The sequence below is a fragment of the Dermochelys coriacea genome, chromosome 7 (assembly GCF_009764565.3).
Source record: "Dermochelys coriacea isolate rDerCor1 chromosome 7, rDerCor1.pri.v4, whole genome shotgun sequence".
Classification (NCBI taxonomy): domain Eukaryota; kingdom Metazoa; phylum Chordata; order Testudines; family Dermochelyidae; genus Dermochelys; species Dermochelys coriacea.
Window position 1 is genome coordinate 102,198,782 of NC_050074.1, and position 23,962 is coordinate 102,222,743.

At 38.9% G+C, this 23,962-nt stretch overlaps 1 long non-coding RNA gene across 1 annotated transcript in view; it reads left to right on the forward strand.

Moving 5' to 3' along the window:
• The window catches only part of LOC122461088, a 115,216-nt gene extending 92,506 nt beyond the window's left edge, over positions 1–22,710 (forward strand). The window contains exons 2-3 of the long non-coding RNA XR_006282812.1: positions 16,940–17,148; positions 22,639–22,710. This is a non-coding gene — a long non-coding RNA (uncharacterized LOC122461088). The remainder of the gene's footprint in view (positions 1–16,939; positions 17,149–22,638) is intronic.
• Positions 22,711–23,962: the final 1,252 nt, after the last annotated feature.

Genomic DNA, 23,962 nt, shown 5'->3' on the forward strand with positions numbered 1-23,962 from the left:
ATTTGTTAGTCTCTAAGGTGCCACAAGTACTCCTTTTCTTTTTGCGAATACAGACTAACACGGCTGCTACTCTGAAACCTGCAAGGGGACTGTCCTTCAGTGTAAACTCTGCAATGCTGACCCACACAAGCATTATAGCTGCATTATGGTCCCTTTGTGCCACTTCAGTGGTACAAATAGCCTGTAGTCTGGCTAGATAATCTGTACCAATATGGGGGAGATGAGAACATTATTTGGCTTGTACTGTAATCTGTTTCGGGTGTCTGAGTTTTTGGGACGTCTCACCCATTGCAACACTATTTAAACACCTCTTCTCGGGTGGAACCACTGTTTGATGGTAATACTTCACTGCTGCTACTAGGAGGGGCAGTGAGGACCAACTCCTAGGGTGGAAACCTTATGGGAGATTGCTTTATGCCATGAAGCCTGAGAGTTTTTACCTCTTCTGTCTATTTCATTTCCTATGTCATGTAACTGTAGATGTTCTCACTACCCACGCAAATGTCTAATCTTTTTCTAAAAACCTACTAAATTCTTGATCAAAATAATATTTTGTGGCAATAAGTTCCATAGGTTAATTATATAAGAAAGTGTTTCCTCTTATCCGCTTTATTTATGTATCCCTTTATTCTTGTATATGAGAAAGGAGTGCATGGTAAAAAGGAGTGCATGGTTTCCCTTTCCTATACCATTCATTATTTTGTATTCCTCCACTGTGGCCCTTTTTATTTGTCTTCTCTAAACTAAACATGCTTAAACTTTTCAGGTCCTCATCATTTGAAAGTCTTTCTATGCTTCTGGTCATTTTGTCACTTGTCTCTGACAGAATACTTTGAGTTTATAATTTCTCAGTGCATATGCACATGTGGAAATATATTGTTATGGTGAAAGGTGCAAATGGCTTCCACATTAGGGATCAGGAATGCATAAACATGCCAGGTAAAACTTTCCACAGAAAAGACTGAAAGGTGCCTTATAGACACTTCACCCAGACAATCATTATAGAGCTGCTTGAAATTAAAATACTCTTCTTTGTCTAGGTTCTTAGCCCTTTCTAAACTTCTTTTTCATTGCAAAGCAGCTGCACAAAAGGAGGATTTCCCCCTTTCCATGCCTTTTGGTCTCAGCAAGCAACCTAGGAGTAGGGGTTTCACTGGTGGAAAATGAATGGTAAAGGGGGAACAGAGTCTGTGAAGCAATCAGACTTGTGTTAAGACCTGCAGAGAGACAGAGGTTCAAGACACCTGATTCTGGAGACAGGGCAGTTGTTCCTTCTTTGAGGTTTCCACCAGAGGAAGTATCCTGTGAGCTGTTTGTTATCACTCCTGTTTAAGGAGACAGGACTTGTGTACATTTTTGTGAACAAACAAATTACACTAAAATTGTACCTGACTCCACGTCACTGATTTCTGCTTCAAACAGAAAACTGATCTACAAGGTCCTAAATTCTCCTAATGCTCTACAAAAGGGCACCAATATATATACATACAGAGTCATAGCCTTTAAGCTCTGAAGGGACCATCAGATCATCTCCATGCTCCACTTTTTTTGACAAATGCCCACTTTTGTCAAAAAAAGTCAGGAACGCCAGGACAGGGCTTCAAAAAGGGACTGCCCTGGCCGAAATGGTCACCTTATCCAACAACTGGAATTAGACCTAAGTATTACAGCTTTCAGGAAACTAAACTATGATGTGCTACAGGTATGGATGTACATGTCATTTTTATTTGGTCTAATTCACTTCTTGTAGGTATTGCAGAAGAAGTCAGTCTTTAGATAGAGTGATGGCTTGGCAAACCAAGCTAAATAGGGTATTCCATGCATGCATGGTGCATTGGAAAAAGGCCTGAATATTAGAATTTATACTATACCCAATGGAGTAGAATGGTTTCTTCTAAACCATTTCTTTCTCTTGAGTAAATAGGCATTTTAGACATTTTGACATCTTTTCTACCAAAGCTGGAGCAGATTCAAAGCCCGAATTTAAGACGTTATATCTGGAACACTATACTTTTTCTTCTGGCTATGTGTATCACAGATAACACTGGTGGGACAGGGCAGCTTCCACAGGGCTACTCTTTCCCCTCCAGCTTAGGCAGGGGCAGGGTGTTGGTTGAGCCTTGGCTTCTCCTTCCCTTCAACACATAGTTCATCACATCTGCACCAACTTGTGTGGGAAGTGGGGGAGAGAGAGAGGAGTGGAATAATCTGAGCCACTTTATACTTTCCTCTTGGAGCAAGGAGGGACTGGGGACCTGATGGTGATTCTCTGAATCACATATGGTTCGTGGACAGCTTCTGGGACACCCCAAGTGCTGCCCACTGCTCAGGGATTGTGCCAAACCATTATCTTTGAAGAGTTTGTCTGGTTGTCTGTGGTGAGGCCCTCCATTTTGAAGAGTAATTTCAGTTCCAATATGTGACAGAGAAAATCCACCATGGATGCTCTCTCAGGGTTTGTCCGCACAGACACTTAGTGTGTGTTAGCTGGGGTGTGACTCAACAGGGCTTGCCATGCATTAACTGGCAGTGTGGACCCTGCTACTGCACACTAAATGTTCCACAGACAGTTAGAATACAGGAAGCTGGTACAATGTAGATTTACACCCTGGCTAAGTCTCAGGGCTGGTCTATGCTGGAAACTTATATTGACATACGTCTCTCAGGCACGTGAAAAACCCATGTCCATGAGAGATATAGGTATGCCAACCTAACCCCCTATGTAGACAGCGCTAGGTTGCCAGAATAATTCTTAATTCTAGGTACCATCTGTTGTGGATGTGATTATCTATGCTGATGGGAGAACCCATCCCATCAATGTAGGTAGTGTCTACATTGAAGCGGTGCTGCAATTGTGCCACTGTCACAGTTGAAGTGTATATATATCCTCAGGGTAGTCATGTCTTCATTAAGGGCCTTTTGATTGGTTTCAGGGGACTTTCAGTCTTAAAACACACACACACACACACACACACACACACACACAAATCTTACTAAATGTATCATGATGGGGCAAGGTGAGATGGCTATAGTAAAGTAGTGAGGAACAGGTATGTTAGCCCCAGGCTAAACAAATCCCTGGTACCATGGTAATCCAAATGGCAGTTGCTCCAGGTTAATCAAGACACCTGGGCCAATTAAGATCCTTCTAGAAAGCACTGGAGATAGCTAGGTTGATTGGGACACCTGAAGCCAATCAAGAGCTGGCTAGAACTAGTTAAAAGCCTCCCAGTTAGTCAGTCAGGTGTGTGTGTGTCAGGAGCTATAACAGGAAGCTGTGCTGTTGGAGGAACTAAGCAGTACAAATACATATCAGGTACAAGGAAGGAGGCCCTGAAGTAACGGTGAAGGAGATATTGAGTGGGGACTGCTGTGCGGGATTGTATATGTCCTATTTCCAAAAATTCAGCTACCATAGCTGCTACTATTAGGATCCCTGGGCTGGAGTCTGGAGTAGAGGGTGGGCCTGGGCTCCCCCCTTCCTTACACAATTAACTACTGAGCCTGGGAAACAACAGAGACTGTGTGAGGGAGGGTTGCTTCTCCTCACCTCCCTTGCTGGCTTATGATGAAAATGGCTCAGTAAGCTGTGACCCTTGCCTCTAGAGAGAGAAGGGCTATATGGAAGGTCACAGTGAGCCTCTGAGGCTAGCAAAATCCTCCAGGAAATACGGGACCCACGGTGACAAGGACAGAGCTTTGTCACAGTATGTGTATGGAAAAATATAACAATTCTCTGGTAACTCTACTCTGTCAAAAATTTGGCAAGTTTTTATGGCTGATAACTGTCCATTTATATACCAGTAGCATCTTTCATTGAAAAATAAACCCCAACCTTACAGGGCTGATCTACACTACCACTTATGTCAATGTAACTTATGTCACTCTGGGGTATGAAAAAGACACCTCCCCCTGAGTGATGCAAGTTACATTGATTTAAGTGCTGTCCACACTGGCACTATAATGCTCTGCCATCGACATAGCTTCTTGCCTCTTGTGGAGGTGGTTTTATTATGCACTCTCCCGTCAGCATAGCATGTCTTCACCAGATGTGCTACAGTGGGGCGCCGCACCAATGGAGCGTCATAGTGTAGATTAGCCCTTAGACATTTACCTGACTTCACTTTCCCAATAAAATCCATTCTGAAGCAAAATTTGGTGGGGAAATATACAATATAGAAAAATAGTATAAGCACAATACAATAACATAAGAGCAGCTGGAAAGAGTTTTAATTTTTTCTGGGGGGGATGTCTTTTTAAACCATTGCTTGGCTGAGAGCTTGCATGGCAAGCTTCAAAATGGAATAAATGTTCATGGACAAGTTATATGAAAATAAGATTTTAAAATGGACATAGTTATAGATCCCTTAACAAAAATAACAAGAACACTGATGCTACAATAAATCACAGAGGCGCATCCACATTTTCTATTGGTCGAGGTGCATGCATGGAAGATCTGCCAATTTAGTAAAGAGTCATTCTCCCTCACTCAACTCATTGGATCCAAATGAGGTAGTAAAGAAGAGGAAGAGAGAGGATGACAGATAAGCAGCAATCCAGTCTATTCACATCCTGATAATATTTGTGGGAACAAGCTGATGGCAAGATTTTCTGCATTATAGCAGTAACAGTATCTTGTAGTAACTCCTACTCTATGGTTCTGATACTCTATGAACTACAAGCTTTTAGCTCAAAATCTTTTATCGGGTGAGGTAAGAGTGATCACATATAAATATATATAAATATGTGTAAGGGAATTCTCAAAGGCATTGGGCACACAGCAGGAATTTGAGCACTTACCCAAGACTGTAGGAATTTTTATTGGTGAGAGTGGCCATTGCTGGAATTTTGCAAATTTTGGCTTCTGCTGTGGGGTTCACAAACTCCCTAAGCTCTTTTCCTCTAGCTTCATGTTCAGCTGCCAGGATTTTCTGAATCCAGCTATCACAAAATGGAATCATATACACCTACTCGTAACTAAATGTCACATTACCTTTCTCTGGGTTTAGGCTCCAAACACTCAGCAAGAAGCCATGCAGAGTGTCTGTGGTTACTACTGCTTAATAGAAAGAACCTAGATAAGTCTAGAAAATATACCAGCTGTCTGAAATGCAAAGGTTCCTGCATGGATATGAGAAAACTCTCACTTCATTCAGACTATGGTAGCTCAGGATAGGTGCAGTTAAAATGTTACAGCAACAGGAACATATCCTAGATAAGGAGATATTGCATCCTATATATTTCCATCCCAAAATGACACATTTCATATCAGAATGGAAAACCATGTCAGGAAAACCATACTGAACCAGGGAACAAAGTGACCCATGATATAGTTCTACTGTGTGAACTGAAAATGAGAGCATCTCTTTAAGGGCAGTGTGCTGTCTGTGTAATGGACAGGAGCTAAGAATACTGTCCTCTGGTTGCAGGCCCAGAGTAAGGAAACACAACAGCCAAGGATGTCACATGTAGAGTCCTCTATTCAGCATGTCCCTAACCACAAGCAAGTAGATGTTGACAAAGGGTGAGTCATCATTAACCCCATAGCTTCTAAGTTGTTCTAAAAGATGGTGCTAGTCCAGAACACAGCAAAACTTAAGAAGAGTGCTGGGGTAGGAGGAAAAGGCCTTTACCTAATGCACTGAAAGATCAGCTGGTCACCTGAATTTAACAGAAGCTTGCTTATTTCAGCAGGTGGTTGTAACTCCAAGATAAGGTGGACAATGAGTAATTGCCAAACTGAGCAGTCTCCTCTGCTGACCTGTATCAAGCCTGAGAATCCCAAAGACCTTGTGACCCCAGACCCCTAAGAATGCGGTGAACCTGTTTGCCCTGTAGATGTGTGTGTATGCATTAATTATTCCTGGACCAGAAGCTATAAATCAATTGTGCCTAAGGAATCCAGTACACCTGTACTTGTCTTATTTGGCATATCACCAAAGGACATGCTTGCCCATCTGACAAAAGCATACTCCCCATTTCAAAGAAGGACTATTCCCTTTCCATGTTAGACATTCTAAGTCATATAAATTGCTCTTTCCTGGATGGAGCCTGTGACTCCCTCCTGGGTAATGGGAATGATATTTTAGGATTCACAGAGGATCAGAGCCCAATTAAGGCATAAGCAACCTAGGTTCATGATTGGAGACCAAGATACTGGAATCACATGATTAAATCAGAATCTCAACTTTCATTTTAAAATTAAAATCATTTCTAGCCCTCATCATTGTGAAGAAAAGCTTGAAAATATAACCAACATAGTGATGTTTGCTTGAAATGGCTAGTTGTTAATCTAGGGGAAATTATCATTATAATTGTGATTTTTACTACTGGAATACTAATTACTCCTCCCTGTGATCAATGCCACATTGTCCTAGACATTGTACAATATCCTGAGGATTTTATCATCTAAATAAACTAAGGCATAAAGATATTAAGGGCCCTACTTTCAAAAGAGTTCAGCTGCCATTTAGGCACCTAAAATAAGTGGCCATATTTTCAGTAGAGCAACAAAAACCCTCCTATCCTCACAAATTAATATGGTTCTATAATATATTAACTAACAAGAACAGAAAATACTACAGCAAAAACAGAACAAATAACCCATTACTTAAAAACCCCTGAAGATGCATGAACAAGTCTGTGAACCACATAAGCTTGTAGTTGTCACCCTCGTTCTCTTTTTCCCTTTTGTTTTCTTTGTAACCCCTTGGATTTTCATCTCTTTTGTACATTTACAAGGTGGAAACCATGTCTTCTGCATGGTTCTGTAAAGCACCTACCACATTTGAGTTACTAAACCAACAGTAAATATTAATAAGTGGGGGGTCGGGTTCAGGGATGGAGAAAACAGATTTTGATCTGAGAAAACTGCCTTTTGTCAGAGTGAAAAAATTCTTCATAAAGCCGTCAATTCCCCCCCCTTTTGTTCATATCTGGCAAAAACAAGATTTTTTTATTGGTTTTGCCAGCAATCCAGATTTTCTCATACTCCTCTAGCCAAGATATTGGGAGCAGAGCACAGCCTATTCCAGATGACATCAGAAAGGAAGCGGAACACAGGTGTTTCATGTTATTGCCTAGATTTTTCTCCTGCACCAGATCTTTGAAAGGGATGGGAAATATGCCAGAAAGATTGTTATGCTGTAAGTGCCTTGGCAAGTCATACCACAAAGTTACAAGAGACAAGCTGTGGCTGGCCAAAGGGTATCCAATCTCAGTAGGACTCTGTAAAGCTGATGTATTTTTAGATATACGTGGGGAAAGAATGGATTCCAGTTGTGGGTTATTCTGACTTCATTTCCTCTGTTTGCACATTTTCTAATAATGCAAACACCGGTTCAGTTAGACTTATAGGGGGGAGTTTTGAATGGGCTTTTGGAACCTACAGATTAGTGTGTGTTACACAGGGAATTACAAGTGCTAACTAGCAAAGTCAGTCCTTTAGCTCAAGCTAGACTTTTCTTTGTAACGGACGCAAGTTCAGTTGCTGGGGATGACTAAGGTAATAGTCTTACTTTCATTAGAGGTGCTGCATTTGTCTTTCAGTGTGGCCAAACCCAAAGTAGGGCCTATTATAGAAAGGGGGGGAAATGTGGACCAAGTGAAATAGTCTAAATAGGGAAAGTTGCTTGATTCATAAACAGCTACATTTCTTACTTCTCTCACATAGGCTAGGCATTCCCATTCACTAATGAGCTATATTTTACAAGCTAGTCTTTTAACTTTCTGGACTCTGGGGATTTATAAAGATTTTTCTTCTACGAAAGGAACAATGGTTTTCTCTCTTCTGAGAGTGCAAGCACTTTTATTCTCTTGTCCTCTTAAAACAGTATATTGGGTCCCCTAGTTTTACTGGTCTAAGGAAAACCATTCTTACTATTGATTTATAAATCCCTAATTTCTCCTAGAACTTTGGAAAATGAAAATGCCTATAGGTGTGTTTCTATTAAAGCTACAGGATCGTAAATATTGTAGGTTTCTATTCCTAGGTGGTTTAAATTCCCATCCTCAGAGGTGTAAATTGAAAGAAAGTCAATCAGCGGCATAATAAGTAAAAGAGATAAGACATCTAACATGAATGTAATTCACCATATGTTTAGAAAGCCCACATTCTCAGAAACATGGAACCAAACAGTTATATGGTATTGGAAGGTCATGATACAGATTAAAAACAAAACTTTTAAATTCAACTGTTGTGGCTCATTTCTAATCTGTGGGCTCGCATCTCTGTATATTTTAGAAAATACACTTCTGGGCATGTGCAGTTGCAAATTTTTCAAGATACCTGGCGCTATTGCATTTGAGTATCTAAGATTAAATTTGAGCCTTTAGTCTCTTTCAAGTGCTTAAATAACATGCTTTTCTAGGCTCTAGTTGACTCAGTCTCAAGAAGTAACTGAAACAGCATTTTAAAACATATCTTCAAAATTCTCTTTCTGGGTGCAGTTTGTGTTTGCCTCTTTTCACATCAGAGGTGCTCTGAATAGCTTATTTAGCTATCACCCCTTGGCCTTGAGTTATGCCCTGCTATTTAATAAGCCAGTCCTTGCATAACTGTTCTTGTCCAGAAAGAGAGAGCTCTCCCCTCCCAAAAAAATTATCAAAATGTTTGAAATAATTTAGGGGCCAAAGAAAGTATTTTCCCCAAAGACATGAAAACATTCTGAGTGTTCTTGATACATTTCTAAGCATGCTTTCTTATTCAGTTTTCAGTAAGTTATGTTTTTGTCTGTGTGCCTGAGCTAGTTATTCCATGAACTATTATTGTCAGATATCTCTTATATATGATACCATATCTGTTCAGTGTTTGTCCATAAAATGCAACCTGAAGCTCATGCCCAATCATACTGTCTTTTCCCTTTGACTTAGAATGAGAAGAGCATTCTGCTATGCTCTGGCTCTGTGTTTCAAGTGCTCAACTGCAGCCATGAAAAGTGGTCACGAAAATGTACAAGCCCACACACAAAATATACTCACTTATCATTTACCGTGATGATGAAGATCATGAAAAATTAATATTTTACTTAGCTGTCAAAAATAATGTTCTTCCTGGGTGTGAGAGTGAGTGTGGAATTTGGCTCTTCTGTCTCTCATTGATTTCAAGGACCAGTCCCTAAGAAAGATTTCATATCTTTATTGAAACTTAGAAACTTCTATTGCTTCCGGCCTCAGGATCACAGAAGGCCCATCGTGGAGACACTGTACTACCAAACCAGTTAGTAAAACTGTTCTTTGGGCAGTTAATTAAGACATTAATCCCTTCACTCCCAGACTAAGTACATTTCAATCTGTTTAATTCTCATAGGAAGTAAAAAATAAAAAATAAAATCAGGGAAGAGCCATATCGTAGCACAATTGTATGTGAAATTCATCCCTCTGCAGGTGGTAACCATGAAGCCTTTGTTCACTGGGGTGAATTGCCTTTTCTGTAGATATCTCTAAAGATGAGTTTACTGAAGAAGCTTGGATTTTTACAGAAAATAAACTTTCCACTAATGATTTTAAAGTGTTCAGTCAGATTAAATATCTAGTCTTCTCAGTTTCCCAAATAACTATATAACAAGTGGGATTACTGAAGTACTGAGACAAAGGCTCTTCTCGCAGTGTGGCCATCCCGGGCCAAACCCAGAAGTTATTGGAAATCTTGTGAGAATGCCTGCTCATTTCCAGCCCATGAGGTTTGGAAATGTATTCAAACTTTTGAATGTTTAACTAAACCTTCAAACCTTTGGGGGTTCTCTCATTCCGAACTGTGATAACTGCAGGTTTTATTGTATGCCTTTCTCCTGCTGCTTAATGTCCATTTAATCTCATGATTCAGCATATTTAAAAGATGCTTTTTTAATGCATTGTTCTCTCACTGTATATTATTGGACTACAGGGTTTATCTTCCTGAAGAAAAAGTAAAGATTTAGATAGACTTCAATTCTAAACTGGAATTAGAGAATTAAATAGTATTATTGAGAGCCTTGTCTTAAGTGATAACCCCAAGATTTTAAGGAAATGTAGTTTGACTTTTTTAAAGGAAACCAAACATGGACCTGGGGAATAAACATCCCTCTGACCCGTATAAAAGTCAAGCCACAGTGCCAACATATGGAAATTATTTTCCTCTTGAATGTGTCTTGCAAAAGAGATGGCTGGAAATATTGTGCTGTTTGTTAGTATCCCTCTGCTTTAGCGCACTCCCCCTTCTCAATAAAATAAAATGGTGGCACTTTACTGCACTGCCACATCATTATCCTTACCCCCATTACCCATGGAAATCCACCTTTGCAAAAATGTCACTGTAGCCGTAGAGTGTGAAATTCATATTCAGTCAGAAAGCTCACACTAGGACTTATGTACCACTTACCTGCCATTTAAACTTCATGCTAAACAGTAAGGCTTGATCCTGCAAATCACTGAGTACTCTGGCCCCAATCCAGCCAAGCTCTTTATACACAAGAATAGTCCTGTTAAATAGTTGGCTGGAACATGGCCAGAGTTCTCAGCACCTTGCAGGATTGAGTCCTTAAGTGGCACTTAAGCGGAGCAAGGAGGGCCTTGTATAGGTCCTCTGCACAAAAAGTTTCATATAAGGCCATGATCCTGCAACTGGCACTGTATGGGCACAACCTCCACCCATTTGCAGGACCTGGGCATAAAAGGATAACATACAATACGGTGCAATACAGATTTGGCAGTAAGGCCAAAAAAAGCAAAGACAGGATTTGATAAGCTTTGTAAGAGAGAGTAATATTCACATATCCTTGCCGCCAAAGAAAATTGCACTATAGCAGAAACTCTGACTTCTAGAAACCTTTGTGTCTGTCTTCATTTGGTGTTGTGGGGAACCCAAGGCAGTCTTTGGGGCACATGAAACTTGCAGTGATAGAACATCCTGATTTAGCAGAGGGACCTAGAAATTTAAACAAGAATTTCAGCGCTGGGTTTTTTTTAGCTCTTTTCCTTGTGAAGATAACCTTGAAAATATACACTGATGCAAACTTATTGCTAGGTTTCAAGACATGTCACTGACTCTTCCTAAAGAGCACAAGCTATTTGCTGTCCTCTGTTCAACTACCTGGGTCTGGCCTTTGGATTCCTTAAAAAATCAAGCCCCGAAGTCCCTCTGTTTTCAGCTGTGTGTGAAAGACAGACAGAGAGCACGCATGTGTGCAAGAGAGAGTGTGTGTATCAAGGGGAGTTGAGAATTTCCCCTAAGCCTGGATTTAATGATACTAGGACCACTGCCAGCTCCCAGTTGGCTTCATGAAGCAGAGCTGGCTCCTCTGCGGAGCAGCCAGTGACACCTCTGAGCACAAGGAGGGGGAAGCTCAATAGCATGACAAAGCCTTATGGACTATGCATGGGACAGAGAACAAGGGAAAACTGCATTATCATCATGACTCTGGTACTGATGCACTCTGTGATCTTTGTCAAATCACTTAATCTTTCGACCTTAGTTTCCTCAGCTGTAAAGTGGGGGTAGTAATACCTACTCCTGTTTATTTTGATATTTGTTCCTTGAATACCTTTTTTAAATGTTGGCAGCTATGCAGAGACTCCAACACAAGCAGCTGAAATCCATTTCTGCAGCAGTAGCTGGAATAGGACTCCCCACTATGGAGACACACAATTTTCATAGTGTAAAACATGTGAGTTAAGGATGACATGTTCCCCTGCAAAATCTTCTTGCTACAACCTGTGCATAATGGTGTGACCATGCTGATCCATACTTGGTAGAGATTTTGGTCGGGAGCGTGAAGGGAATATGGTGCAAAACTGTTTTGCACACCCATCCAAAATACTAATGCTAGCTCTGGAGTGGGAGGAATACATAAATAATATTTAAAAAGGAATCTGTTCCTTTAACCAGAGTCTCTTCAGATATAGTGTATGTCTCACGGTTACTCAAGCAAACTGAATTATTCTTTGCTTTCAGTAGTTATGGGTTTGTTTGGGTTTTTTTAAGTGGTAAGCACTGTTATAGCTTTATAAAATAGATGGTAATTATCACTGTTCCAACAGTTCCCACAAATGTCTTTGTACTGCTTTCTTTTTTCAAAAAGAAAAGGAGTACTTGTGGCATCTTAGAGACTAACAAATTTAATTGAGTATAAGCTTTCGTGAGCTACAGCTCACTTCATCGGATGCATTTGGTGGAAATGCATCCGATGAAGTGAGCTGTAGCTCACGAAAGCTTATGCTCAATTAAATTTGTTAGTCTCTAAGGTGCCACAAGTACTCCTTTTCTTTTTGCGAATACAGACTAACACGGCTGCTACTCTGAAACCTTTCTTTTTTCAGCCACTCTCTTTCATCCCTTGAGTACAACATACATGCCATAAATTAAATACTTAGACCGGCCCCCTTTCCACTGGCTCTGCCCCCTTTGAAGTTAACAAATGAAGGGATACTACTCAGGCACTGGGAAAAATAAGAGAAAAAAAGGTTGATTAACCACAGGCATGCATAATTTATATGTAGTTTGAGCATCCTGTGAAAATGGGCCAAAGATATTTTTATAAATTGAGCTCTATGAATTCTAAAGGATCTTTAACATTTATTATTGCTTGAGAAACTACCAAAGTGATGTAACTATTTATATATTCTGACTCAGTTTCCTTTCACCTAGCCAATTTGATTCTGAAGCTATTTCTTCTGCCAACACCTTTTAATCTTTCTTCTCCTTAGACTGGTAGTGTACTGTGCTCATCTTTAATGCTGTACTACGTTTTGTTTGTTACAATAAAAAAAACAAGAGTTCTTGTTTTGGTTGGGAATGTTCAGTCTCTAATCTGAAGTAGTACCCACTGCAAGAAAACTAGGAAGAGATCCCTTGCAAATTTTAATCTTATTATAGGTAGCATGTAGACTATACCATGAAAACCCTGCATGTGCCTTTAAGAAACAAAAATTAATGCAAAGCTTATTACAATCCTGGTGGTTGCTAACGCTTTCTCTCTTCCACTGTCCAAGTGTCTGAATTTCAGCTTCAGATGAGTGTGGCCTGCTGGGATTTGAGCTGCCAGTTTAATTAGTGTTCAGTAATTTCAATAATGAGTGACAATTCATTGGGGCTTTTAGGTTGGTCTTCTGTTCAGAAGCAAATCAATAATCCACAGTTTTTCCCCTTCTTTAAAGACAAGAAAGTGGCATGTGAGTTACATCAGATGAGAGAAAATAAATGAGGAAAAGCACAAGTCCCTCAGTAACTTGAGAGGCAATTGGCTTTAATGGTGTGGGCAGCCTCCCTGGTTTGTTGATGTTATTGGATGAACAGAAAGGTCATTAGTATCTGGAAAGGGGCTCCAAAGATTCTCACAGTAAACAATTTGCCCTGGCTGTAACCATAGTGATTTGGGTAAATGAACACAGGTATACGGATTACTACTGTATTCCCTAGGCTGCCTATATTATTGCCTCAGAAGATATAAAAACAATTGAGGCTAATTGTATGAGAGTGAGTTTATTACAAACATAAATGGAAGGGGAAAAGAAACCAGATATATTGTTCAGAGCTTTTTTTAGCTCTTAATTTTATATATATGTGTGTGTGTGTACATATATATGGTGTATAATAGACACATACTCACACACTCACACACAAGAGCAATGGAGCTATACATACACACACATATATATGCATATCTTGCATTCACTTTCCATATGAATTCATAAATGTGCTAAGTTGAGTCTTCTTTGTCTAGGAGGAAGACGCTGTCCTTTGTAGATATGGTTTTGCTTGAATCTATTCCTCAATGCTATTTGAAGACAGAGTTTTCAGTAGATGTCATCATACTCAAAAGGGAAATAAGAATGCCACAACTACTTTTTTCCCCTGGAAACTGAACAGAATAGAGTAGCTTGAAAGCTAAGAAAATGCATTTATCCCAGCTAAGACACTGGTATGATCTATTTTACCACAGTCAGTAGCTCAATAGTCACCTACATTACTATTGGTATCCTGCCAGTATACAGTAGCTGCATTTTTTTTTTAAAAAAAGTTGTATTTCTCTCTTTTGTTACAGCGACAAAGAACCAGTCTTCATGAGGTGGTGTGATTTGCAGTATACAAACCCATTAAAAAAACACAAATGAAATCCCCAGCTGGGAAGGTCAAGTCTAATGAGGTGGGCTGTGGTGAGGAGTGGTAACTCACAGCATCCCCCATGTAGGCCAGAGGTGATTCCAAGTGAACAGCTGCTTATAATTATTATAATCTGACACTTTTCATCCACCTCAGGTGCTATTTTTTTTCTCACAAGAGAACAGATTAATTGTATATCAACTGATATACATAAAAAAGGATTTGATAGAAGGCTTAATAAAGTAACATTAAATAGGCAATCCCACTGAAATTCTAATGTGTATATTCTTAATTAAATTCCCTTGTACTGTACAGTAATTCAGGTGCATTCTGATTCCTTTTTTCTCCACTGAATATAAAGTTTAAAATTATTGTTGCTATGAAACTGAAGGCAAATATGAAGGGAAAACCTGCAAACCTGACCCACATAGGCCCCTCTCATGGAAAAGAGAAAAAAAAACAGTTAATACCACAACTCTCATTCTGCACTGTCTACACAGGCCCTCAGTATTCTAATGTTAAAGAATATGGTCTCCCATTAGAATTTCAGTAGAACCCTGCTCCCAGGTGAAAAGGCAATATCCACATTAAAATGAAGATATTATTAAAAAAAAAAAAAGTACCATGTGCAGCAGTCTATTGACATCACTCTGGAGGGAAACTGTTGATTTAGAGGATGATAGGTATCTGGATATGTGCTTAAATTGAACATTTAACAGTACAAGTTCAGCTGTTAATAGTATACATGAACTAAATCGTTCAAACCAATTTTACAGTATGTCCTTTTTATTACCAAAATAAAATATAAACCAATATTGCACATGGAAAGAAATATTCTAACTAAGACTGCTTTCCAAATATTGCAAGAATATTGTGAAATTGCATGGTTCATTTGGCAGTGATATTTTTCCAAAACCATGTTTAGCTTTATGTGCAATGTTTAATCATATATATTTAGTGCCAACTGCTGAAAAATGAGTGGAGCCTCATGATTTCCATGGCATTTCCTGTTGAAATGAATGAGTCACTCATGGGGCTTACTAAAGATTTCACTCTGGGCCTATTGAGACCCTGCTATCTTTCAGTGGTTGGCTCTGTGTGTTTAGTATATATGTATTGGTAATGGTGAACCTCAAAAGGTTTGGAGGTTCGATTTGGTTTGGATAAGCCCCCATTAGATCAGACACTTAGCCAAACTGTGCTGGTATAAAACATAACTAAACATTTTATGGAGTATTTCACACAATTGTAACATACAGTTCTTTTACAGTATTTCCAGTTCAGTGGGAATTTGACCTACATAAGAACTCCAAGAACAGGCTCTATTTCAATAACTTTTTCCATGCAACAAGGAATATTTTATAGCTATTGCTCTTGAACAAGCACTATTTATTTGTTATTGTAAAGGCCAGTATTCTGATCTCACTATATCAGTATAAATCCAGAATAATTCCATTAACCCCAATGAAATGATTCTGGGTTTGCAATGGTGTAATGAGATGTGGATCTAGCTTTCCATCTCTTAGGAGCATTTCAATAGAATAAGAATTTCCTCAAACCTTTGACCAAAACTCACAATTAGAGATTGGCCTGAATCACAGTTTTGAGGTGCACATTCTGAACCAGACCCTAACTTCGTGAAAGTATGGAGGAGAAGATTTTGAATCTGGTGTTCAGGTTCCCCTCTATTTAAATTATTTTTAATCATTACTATTATTTATTTCTATTGTAATCATCAGTGTGTTAAGGGCTTAAGGATCATAAAGGAAGGCAATGCCCATACTGCAAAGGCCTTCTCATCTAAAACACAAATAGAGAGATAGGTACAATACATAAGTAAGGTTATCAAGGTAATAATGGGTCACATCTTGGTAATACAACATTTTAATAGATAAACGGACTATCCTCAAGTACGCACAAGCTTGTCATAATCAGCTGGCTAGTTCCCTGCAGGCAGCACAGGTGAAATGGGGTTTCTGGAGGGTTTTGACGCACACAGGGTTTGCAGTCCATCTCAGAAATTGTATTCAGATTGGACCTATTCTTAGATTCTAAAGAGTACAGTTAATAATTTGAAGGTGTTTGTTTTGTTCATTTTTCCGTATTTCTTCAGTTCCTGGTTTGAGATTTGAATGGAAGCTGATGTGTTATGATGGATAACTAGAATAACAGTTCAGTAGCATTATACATCAAAATACCACAGGGAAAGATTATTCTTGATGTACTGCTGACTTTGATGGAACTTGCAAGAATGTTTGTAGACTTCCTGGCTATGAAAAAGATATGGATACACTTCCAATCATTTGCATGCTTTTACAAACCAAACAGAACCAACAGTTTATTGAGGTTTGTTCACAGAAGCTCCGAAGGGAGTTTATTCAGTATGGAAACTAGAGAATTGGGCTCACTGGGTCATTGTTTCCCCCATGCTCTATGTAAGGGAGTGGAAACTCTGTTACCTTCAATGTGCATGTGCACTAGGAGTGAGGTGGGAAGCATCTTCCACTGTGAAAGAGGCAGGCGGTTTCATCCCTTATGCCCAAGTAACTGCCAGATTCCAAAGGAGACAAGAGACATCCATGTGGAGGCCCATCTTCCCTGTCGACCTTGCTTTTGGACATTATTGGTCTAACAAGATCCCCTATACATGGTTGCTCCTGAGCAGGGAGAAGGGGGATGCATTGGGGTACACAGTGTAAGTTACTGCAGAGTGAGTGTAGAGTGGTATAAAATGCTACCATTCCTCTATATTTTATATCAGTCTGCACTCATATGGCACATACATAAATGATTATATGAGGTACAAGGTAGAAGAGAATCAGGCTCTCTGCCTTCTATATCTCATGTCATTACCCCCTTCAGGTTTAGGAAGGAGAATCTGCAAAGAACTATTGACCTCCACCCTTCCCTGCTGCCATAATGGAAAACCACAGGGCCGCCGTGAATCCGCAAGGAAGCTGGGACCGGGCCTAAGGGGCAGCACTCCTCAGTTATGCATGGTTCCATCTACCAGAATCTACCAGGACATGCTTGCTTATGCACGCAGAAGCAGAGGGGAGCATTTTGCTTGTGTGAGCACAATGCCATAAGCCAAATCATGATCCTACTCAAGCTAATTTTTCTGCCCCAAGAGTTGATTTTTACCTATGTATATTTTACACAATTATCACTTGAAAATAGAAGGCATTCATTTAATCAGACTTTACTACATTTTTCAAAACAAAATGGTGTAAAAGTTATTTGTGTGTACTGCATCGGCCTTCCTGTACAGCAAAGATGCTCATATTCGCAGTGATACATTCTGCTTCTAAATGGGTAGTGGGCCAGTGTATTGGTTTTTTATGCAATGCTACAAAAGTACTTCAGGCTGCCATTTCAGTAAGAAAGAACTAAGAAAAACTGAGAAAAGTGAAGTACAGAACTGAGACAATAGTTTTATAGCTTTCTAATGCAATTCTCAAGGCAGGAATTGTTTCGTCATATCTGTGTCACAATTCCTTGCATAATGGAGCCCTGATCCTGTTTGGGGTTTCTAAACATTAATATACATTCATTCTAAATGAATGTATATTAATAATAATAATAAATAGCTCCTTCTCTTGCTTTAACTAATGGTTAATAGGCAACAGTGGATTTTTTTTAAAAAAAAAACACATTTTACCTACTAGTTAATAGTGCAGAACTATTTAAGGATGCATAGCCATGTCTCAGCCAAACAGACCGTGTTAGGAGATCCAAGGATACAAAGGGTATTATGAATGGTATACAGAAACATTTTAGAGCTGAGCAAAATGGCAAAACACTTTCTGTGAATATACATTTGATTTCTTTTCAATGAGTTTGTTTCTTCAAAGTGAAAAGGAGTACTTGTGGCACCTTAGAGACTAACAAATTTATTTGAGCATAAGCTTTCATGAGCTACAGCTCACTTCATTGGATGCACGAAAGCTCATGCTCAAATAAATTTGTTAGTCTCTAAGGTGCCACAGGTACTCCTTTTCTTTTTGCGAATACAGACTCACACAGCTGCTACTCTGAAACCTTTCTTCAAAGTGTACGTTGTGTCCATTTAGTGTTTTCTTTCTGCAAATATTCTAGACAATGCATTTTATTGAGATGAATATCAAGTTCAAATGGTTTGCTCAGATTGTATATTCAACTGCAAAATTTGCAGTTTGCATTGTGTAGTATAGTTACATAAATCATCCAAATTACAGACCGCTAAAAATAACGCATGGCTTACATAACTAACCAACACTGCATGAATTTTTCAATGATCTGGTCACAGATAATCTGCAAAAGGAGAATTATTAACTGAAAAATAATGAATTAATAACGAATATCTTCAAGAAAATCCTGAGTTGCTCTAAGATAGTTCACAAAGAGAATAAAATGCAAAATTCATTGAGTACATTATTTGCTACAGACTATTTGACCAGCATTAGAATGTGCATACTGTATCCTTTCTGTTCGCGATTAGCCCACCCTAAAGCCCCAATACTAAATAGTTCCAATTTTTACATGTGTATCCAAGTGGGTCACAGTTCAGAATATAGCTGTGAATTTCACAACTGCCTCCCTTTCCATAATGAGTTGAACTTAGTTCCAAAGAACCCTGAAATCTAAGCAGAAGTAAAAATCCAGATTCAAATGTTATGGCTTTGGCCCACCTCTGTCTATGAACACCCACACAGTATGTAAATATACATTTCAGCAAGTAATTCAACAGCTATTCAGCCTTAATAGGCTCATTCATCAAAGTCTATTAGGCTTTTTCCCCTGAAATTTTCCATCATTGCTACCATTGGTGGCAGCAATACTGCATGTCCTAATGCAGATAAGGTTCTGGCGGCAGCTGGTGTTTCAACCACCATGATGCCTAAGCCTGGTCAAAGAAGGCTTAGATGAAATAGTGGTTAAATCTTGCCAGATACTGGTGTCCTGTCTATCCTTGGGCACCCATTGCTACCACTGGTGGAAGTGAACTGATGGTACCAATGGTGGGAAAATTTCAGGATAAAAGTCTAGAGTAGACCAGCTAACACTCCCATGAAATGCAGAGACTTACCCCTTCACTTATCTCCTGAATCCTGTTTTCTTTGCTCCCTTATGCTGAACGTGTCAACTATATGGGATATAGAAACTGCTGCCATCATCAATGAGCTAATCTATCTGGGTTCAAGACTGAGCTTGATAAGTTTATGGAGGGGATGGTATGATGAGACTGCCTACAATGTCATGTAGCTGATCTGTGACTGCTAGCTGCAAATATCTGGGTGGGTGAGGTTCTGTGGCCTGCAATGAACAGGAGGTGAGACTAGAAGATCATGATGGTCCCTTCTGGCTTCAAGGTCTATGAGTCTATGAGCTGTTTGCTAAGATTTTTCTGTCAGCATTCAGTTAAAGTAACCATGGGAGAACAGCAATTAGATGAGAAGCGGCCCTGATTCAGCAAAGCATGTAAGAATGTGTTTAAAGTTAAGCAAATTCTTAAATGCTTTGTTGAATCAGAGTCTAAGGGAGGTCACATTTAGCTATTACATATTTTCAGGCAGTAGGGATAACAATGGGGATAAGAGTGGGAAACTGAAGCCAAGGTGAAGGTTGGGTGTAAAGGGAAAAGATCATTATTGTTTTTAATTACTTGGGATCAGAGGAGGAATCTCAAACAGGGAGAAAAAGAACTAATGGCAAACAACAGCTAAAGTTAAATCATGGCTCCAAATGTGATTGGAATCTGAAGCTGGAAGAGAAAAGTAAAAGAAAAGTTGACTGTCTTTATTTTAAACATCTCCTCACAAGAAGTATGGGAATTTTGCCAATGTAAGGACAAGGGCAAACATGAAACAATACTTTTGAAATCCATCACTTTAAAATATCAAATAAGCCCAGTCCCTCTTTGGCACAACTTCTGAGACTGAGCATCTCAAAACATGGGTAAAATGGATGAGAATATATTTTAAAGTGACAAACAGCAAGTTACTTTAATTAAATGTTGGGACTCCTTTTTCTTAAATAGAAAAAAGAAAGAAAATGTGTCTTCTGAAGTCCTCACACTGAGCTATGTGCAGAAAATATGTAAGTTGTGTTTATTCTTGGGAGCAGAATTCCACTATGTATTTCTTTGATTATGCCCATACAATATGATGGGTTTTGGATATTAGTAACCATTACTGTCCTCTAAATTGGACTGTTATAATAAATTAAAATGGAAGTTAGGGTTAGTGCTGTATCAGGCACTGTAATCACATAACATGACCATTAGAGTCTCCATCCACAAATTGGCCACAACATAGGTCAAATTATCAAATTACATTATTGGAGTAATATTAAAATCATGTGAGCAGGTTTTAAATCCCAGGAGTTCATGAACTTTTTTTAATATCTGCCAAGTCGAACAATGGGACCCTTTTCAATCCCCTAGTGAACACCTATTAAAACCACAATTTACAACTCTACATATCATCTAACGTGTTAACCAGGTGTTCCAGTGTTATTGTTTGAAATTCTACCTAGGTTTAAATCAAATGAAGAAAAGCCAAAAGTCCAATTAAAATCCCACATTGCCTCTTTATCGTGTGTAGGTGAAAGACATTTGTTATAGATTTAATGGCAGAAATCTCATAAAATATTAGGCCATCCTCTTTTCTTCCCAGTTTCTTATTTCTTGCTTAGATTCTCACAGCTTACTGGCATTTCCTGTTCTTAACTGTAGAAAAAAAGTAGAATAAATCTAGGAATTTCTGGCTTAATTTTAGTAGCATCCTGGACACTCTAGCTGAATTTGACAATTGAGTGTTGTCATGGGATATTAAAATCCTGCACTGGGCCCATTTAAGCTATTATTTCATAGGCTGTCCCTTAATCAGTTCCATCCCTCTGCTATGTGTTCTTTGCCAATGTGTCTATTTTATTTAATAGTTCAGTGACAACAAATTTATGTTGCTAAGCTCCAAAAAGTAAACCTTAACAAAATACCTCCCCAAACTGCCTTTACAGACATCCACCAAGGTAATATGGAATTCAGTTGTCTTCACTTGACCATAATTACTTCCAGATCCAAATTGCCTATCTTTGTCTTTGGCTATTTTTCTCATTCCACCCCATCCCAAAAATAGTGGTGCTGCTTTACATTTATGGTTTTCTACTTACATTTCACTGTCACTTGCCCCTTATACCTTTGATTTTAGCAGACATTGACATTTAACTATAGTGCCCTAGCTCTCCCTCCAAATATATATTTTCTCCTCCATTTAACAAAAGACTTTGGTTTTCAATGCGCAATACAACAAATTAATTTTCTTTCCTTGAAACAATTCTTTCTTTTCTTAAGAATTAAAACAGAGACAGCGAAAAAAATTAACAGTTGTCTTGTTAATTTGAAATACATTGAATACATGATAAATTAGAACAAATATTTCTACAGAATTAGTTGCTGGCAAAAAAAAAAGTGTCAGTTACGGCACATCTGTTCTCTTTTAGGCTTTACTTAAGAAAATAATTCTTGCCAGACTTTTACCCACCCATAATAATTACACAATTTTTACAGATGTAGTTTGTAACAGCTTCACTTTGGTCCAAAACCTTTAATACAATTTGCAATGAATTTATTTCTTGGCTGGCACTTCATTATGTTTTTGCAATAAAGGAACTGAAGTAAAGTCATTTGTTTCCAGCTCTGCACCTTTTACTAACATTTTCATAAAAAAAACCCTGCTAGGCTAGAAATGATTGTTGCCATCATCACTGCCGTTACTATTGCAACTACTACAAGTTTTGCATGAGAACTTTTAGTTTGGCACTCACCCTGGGCCCATTTTCTTTATTCTTAATTACTTGTTCTTTGGGAGCACCAGGCTGGAGGAAAGGGTACTTGTGTACATCCAGCTGCAAATGATGAAAGGTGTGATTTCCACCAATATTTAAAAAGAATAATACTAATTATTGGAGATAGGCCCTAAGATCCTACATGATTTGGATCCAGATAGCTCCATATGTCAGGGGTTCTTAGGCTTGATGTTTGGCGAATTAGGATGCAAATTTATATCCAACATGCAGGCATGTTCCGATCCAGGCTTTCAGTATAGGCCAATCTTTAATTATTATAGTATGACAGCCAGTGCCACTGTAGTTAGATGCTGACTTGCATTTAGAATGATATACAACACTTTTATCAATCAGATGTAAGTATTTTCTCTTACTGGAACTTGCCATGAAATACTTTGGCCACAGTACAAATTTCTTCTGATTTCTTTTAATAAAGAAGAATATTGCTGTTTTCTACCCGAAGGAGCTAGAAGGTGTTTGGGTTTCTTTTTTAGTCAGATTTTGCTACCCTTATTCATATTGAACAGTATCTTCCTTTGTGAGAAGTCCCAGTGAAGTCAGTGGGCCAGATCCTTGGCCCCTGCTAAGATCCGTTTGTGCTACCAGATGTGAAAGCAGGACCATAAAGCATTTAAGGCAGTTGAGGACTCCTCTTGTGTGTGAAAAGCTTAATATGTCATTAAGTCAGAGTAGCTAGCTATATATTACTCACTCTCCCTCCCCTCCTTTCCCAGCCAGTTGGGCCAGCGGCTACTCTAACTTGTATTGGGTGCCAGTTCAACTCCTGAACAACTACTCATCAAACATGAAGTCAGTGCAACTGAGGATTCCACCCAGAGGAGTAAGGTAACTCTCAACATGAGTAAGAGGGGGTGCAGAATCAGGCCCAATGGAAGTACTTATGATGTACAGTAATACCCAGCATGAGAGAGAACAGCAAGTCAAATTGTTCCTAATGGGATTACCTGGGGAGTAAGGTAATACTCAGCATGAGGAAGGGCAGCAGAATTTGTGATAGGGATTTTAAATGGTTTTTGGCCTTCAATGCTAATAATTGCGCACGTAAACTTAGAACCATTATGGATCTATGACACTATGACTTTGTTGTTATTACAATTCATGACGTAAACTGTAGCCACTCTCAACTGCTATATGCAACAAGGCCAATTAAGAGTAACTGAAATGGCTGAATTTAGCAGGCCAAGTGACATGAAAATGGGTTCAAAAAAGCAATGCCCTACATTGCATATCAATGGCAGTTGGCACACTCGTTTTTAACATTACCAGTTAAACATGCATTAGAGATTTAAAAAACAGCATTTGAGTAATGAGAATGGTTTGACTTAAACTTATAAAAGTGAGTAAAAGGTGACTTGTAAATGCATTTTAAAAAATAGTGTATTTTAAGGTTTACCTGTTTTTCTTTTAGAGCTCCTGAAAAGTCCAGACCAGCTACAGACCTCAGAGGAATGGTATATTGACCATAGAACGCAGATGCAGCCCGCAAACCACCTCCCAGGGAGGTAAATTTTATTTACAATATTACATCATTATTTCCTTGTGATTAAAGCTACAATTACGAAATACAATTTTAAAAACCAAATAGCATTCTACATTATTATTGGTATTGCATTAGTGGTGTGGATGGTGCATTTCAACAGTACACAGGGCCTGATTCATCTTGGCCTTGCACCCTGAGCAATCAATTACATCTCTGCAAAGTGGGTGTAAAACAAGACCATACTGATCTGGCAGCATTTTACACCTATTTTGTACTAATTTTGCACTGGCATATGGTGCAAGACAGCGGAGACTTCGGTCTAAGGCATCTTGCCTGAAGATCTCACAGTGCCAAGCCCTGATACTGCAAAGACTAATTTTACATGTGTATAGTCCCACTGATAAAGTAAATCAATGTGTAAAATTAAACACATGTGAAAACCTGAAGGATAAGGGCCTAACATCCCAATCCAACTCCCACTTAAATCATGGGAGCCTTCTCCTTGACTTCAGTGGATGCTGGATTAGGCCCTTAATGGCCCTTTCCTCCAAAATGTA